General features: G+C 31.4%; 1 long non-coding RNA gene across 1 annotated transcript; it reads right to left on the bottom strand.

Moving 5' to 3' along the window:
* Positions 1–2,688: 2,688 nt before the first annotated feature.
* LOC117124862 lies at positions 2,689–4,070 on the bottom strand. The gene is made up of 3 exons (XR_004448030.1): positions 4,025–4,070; positions 3,356–3,420; positions 2,689–2,957 (listed from the first exon to the last, which is right to left on the bottom strand). It is a non-coding gene; the product is annotated as an uncharacterized LOC117124862 (long non-coding RNA).
* Between the last annotated feature and the right edge of the window lie 309 nt (positions 4,071–4,379).

Below are 4,379 nucleotides of genomic sequence, written 5' to 3'. Positions count from 1 at the left end.
ACATATACATATACATATACATATATATATACATATATATACATATACATATACATATACATATATATACATATACATATACATATATATATATACATATAGCATATAGGAGCTTAGAAGTATCCATAGGGGGAAACTAAAACAATGAAGTGGTTAAAAACAGTACCATAAGGCGAAAGTAGTGTCGCTAAGGGGAAACTAAAGCGACGTTAAGGGGAAATCATAGACAAAAGAGTTTCCCCTTAAGAGCCGAATATAGGTAGTATATATACATATACATATATATACATATATATATATATACATATATATATACATATATATACATATATATACACATACATATATATACACATACATATATATACATATATATACACATACATATACACACATATATATATATATTATATATATACGCGCGTGTATACATAATAATAATAATAATAATAATAATAATAATAATAATATTAATAATAATAAGGTAAGAACTTATATAGCGCCATTTAAAAAACCGAAGTAATTATCAGTGTATACACGTACACGCGCGCCTGTATACGTATATATATATATACGTGTATATATACACACGTATATACGTATATATATATATATATGTATATGTATATATATATACATATTTATACGTATATATATACACATATATATATACACGTATATATATATATACATATGTATATATACTTTTTAAGTCATGTATAATGCATAGGAATGTTGACGCTTGCAAGGCTCTGGTTGTAGTTGTTTGTGTTATTTATTAAAATTAATATTTATGAGGTGATTATACAGATAGAAAAATACGCCCTCAGTCGGCCAGTGTTATCAGTAGATCAGTGATCAAGTTTTATTATGTAATGCATTAATTAGGTAAGATCAATGGCAACGCAAATCACAAATAAACATTCTGAACCCATATTTATAGCAATTAATAGTCAATTAACAATGTTATGTGCACTTCCTTGAGTTTTGCTTACTTGAATGGACTGACATATACTTTGTTACTTCATAATTCTTTCTCTATGTCAAAATTATTAAATTTTCTTAGTAAAAATAAAATACCCAAGGATTTGAACGGAATACCCAAGAACCCAAGACCAAGTCAAAATACCCAAGATCTTGAGTAAATACCCAAGCAGTGGTCACACTGCTTCTGCAGTACAGTTAGTAGGTAGGTAGTATTGATAGACTAGGTCTAGCTAGCTATAAAAGTAGCGTAGTACTTTTTCAGTTACCGTATGACTTACGGATTTCTCTTATTATATACTACTAGTCATTTTGGAGATACCATCGGACTGGGACCCTAGCTGAGGCGTGCCACAAACACCAATTTACTATACGAATTTCTAAGTTGTCCAGTGACAAGGCCTAGAACCTGTCGGCTATTATTTTATGAGCCGAGCAAACGCGATGTTGTACAACTCGCTAAGGTGCTATGCAATTTTGGTCAAGCAAAAACTGCATGTAATAATATAATAATTATTAATAGCATATTAAGAATCAATTTCTTTTGGAATTTTGTTATAAATGTCAAACATATGTTAATTAACAGATATTTACTATCAAATGACATGAAATTTTCTTATTAATATTTTTATTTTTTTTTTCAATTGTCTATTATTTTTGCAATCACCACACTGTAGCATAGGCTTTGTGGTCATTCATGCATGCAAGGCACCAAGATGCTACCGAGCAGCAGCGTCTCATGTCGCAACTCTCTCTATATAAGAACTCTAGAATAACGCAGGAATAACGTCGCTTACACTTAGTAAAAAGGATCGATGACGTGATAAGATAAAATGACGTATTGTTTACGCGATTGCTTGGAAATCTGATTCAAAAATAACACATGTTCGATTAATTAATCTAAATTACGTATTATGAAACGTAAACCAACCCAATGGGAAGATACTGTAATTCTTTGGAATTTTTTAAAATTGCTATAAACTTTAATATATGCTCCTATCGGGAGCGTGTGTGTATTTCCTTATACTGTATTATGTTTACTAAATTATTTGCATGGAGATTCGGTTTGAGAAGTTTGTAATTGTTTACTTCTGCACACAACGTTTTGGTTTCAGACGTTTAGGTAAAACCAAAGAGTTGAACTCTCGGTCTCGGGGTTATGTCTTGAAACGCAATCCTACTACTGTATTTTTGTATCTTGACTAGCAGTTTCTAATAGAAAGTAAAATGCTGCGAGTATGCTATTCATGTAAAATATATTAATAGATACTTCAGTACATTAAAGGGTGTGCTGATTCTTAGTTTTAGATTTAAAGGTTGGTAGAAATGTATGATTTGGTGACTTATAAGAATGGGTTTCAAAAAGTTTGTTTACAATGCTACAAAACAACATAATAATATACTAATAGACATGTTAGTAGTCGATCTTGTTTCATTGTTAACCACAATAAGCTTCACAGTATTTTAATATGTAAAATAAAGTGTTATCCACAATAACCTTCACATTAGGCCTATTTAAATCTGTTACAGCAAAAAAATATTTAAAACTGTTTCAAAAAAGTGGCTAAATGAAGAAAATGCCTCACAGAAATTGAATCTGTTTAAAAAATGGTTTATGCATATCGTGCTTGCCAGTATTAAAATCTTTAAATAAAATAATGCTTTATCTACAATATGCTCTTCTTTTTTTAAATAAATGCTTTATCCACAATGTGCTTTTCAGTATTTAAATAAATGCTTTATCAACAATATGCTTTTTAATATTTAAACTTGTTTAAATACTACAGTATTAAAACCGGTTTCGAAATAGTATTTTCATCAGGTAGTGACCTAATCTCAGATCATTTCGTCATCGGCCGTTGTCATCCGATGACGTGCACCCTCTGTTCGTATTTGAGGTCTTTTCCGCTGGGTTTCTTGTTTCCTGGGTTGATGTAGAAGGTAATCGTAAATATGTGATATCTTGTAGGCTCCTTAAAAATGAATTATAAATTATTAGGCCAAATAAAAAAATGCTAAATATATACCCAGCCTCAAATAGAACAGGCTAGGAACGTTCGGTCTAATTAATTATAAGCCCAAACATAGCTGCATACTATTTAAGTGTCAACCCATGAATAAATTTAAAACAAGAGAAGGGGGTTTATATTTTATATCAATAATATTAATTTACACCTAGCCTCAAATAGAACAGGCTAGCGACCTTCAGCCTAATTAATTATAAGCTCAACCATAGCTGCCCTCAAATACTTATAAACAGGACACAATTACACTCTAGAAACATCACTATTATGATTATGACCATAATGAACACTTTTAGCATTAATTAGGCAATTACAGACACATAAATGTTTGAAAATAAAATACTTACCGAATCAATTTCACAGGGCACATGTGAAACTCACAAACTAACTATATACATGTGCAACCAACAATCTGCAAACGAATGTACATGATTGTGTAAATTAACATAAGATTGAAGCCCAATATTTGTTACCAAATTCACACATAAAAGCTGTTTTACTAACATATATATTCAATATAATTATTGATTACTATTATATTATTTGATATTTTATTAGATGTTGATTTATTAGTAAGATATTTGAAGATCAAAATATACACCTACCTCCTAAGTATAATCATGGAAAAGTATTTATCGTCACAAAATTACAATATGGCGTCTATGATGAGCCTGTTGGCATATACAGGCATCAAAATAATCTGGCAATTTCTAATTAATATAAAATAGAAAAATAACGCTGTTCGTTTAGAAACCTGGCCCTAAATTAACCTAAGCCTAGATCTACCCTAGGTAGAGAAGCTAATAAAATACCTAATATTAGGTTAGACCTAGGGCCTAGTCTCAAATTGAAAGACTAGCTACGTTCCGCCTAGGCCTAATTAAATTATAAAAAAACTATAGATGCACTAAAAATCTCCCAAACAGGACACAATCACACTAAACATCACTAAAATTATCATGACCTTAACACTTCTAAGACTTGACATAATAAATGTTTGAAAATGGAATACTTACCGATTGAATTCTAACTCTAAACGAACACATCTGACCCCGTCAAGCTCTAAACTGACAATGACCTGGATTGAAAGCCACGCCGCCGGGACCATGTGGATCTCAAAAAGGCTCCGAAAAGCACTCGAATTTTATTGCGCTTTCGGGCTGAAAACTGAAAACGATCCGACGTTCTCCGGAAAATTCATCTCGAGTCCTGGAAAAAAAAATCGATATTTTTATTACTGGTGTACGTTGAAATTAGTGTCGCTGCTCGTCTGCTGACTCGCAGTAAAAAGCACTACCACAGTCTAGAGGGCGTCCTCCAAAAGACAGTAAAAGACGTTCCTATCAAAATGCGTGCTGCTTCTCTATGACG

Source organism: Anneissia japonica, unplaced genomic scaffold, assembly GCF_011630105.1.
Source record: "Anneissia japonica isolate Jap-2015-1 unplaced genomic scaffold, ASM1163010v1 scaffold4260_len236652_cov185, whole genome shotgun sequence".
Lineage (NCBI taxonomy): Eukaryota > Metazoa > Echinodermata > Crinoidea > Comatulida > Comatulidae > Anneissia > Anneissia japonica.
This window is presented reverse-complemented; position numbering and strand designations above follow the sequence as displayed.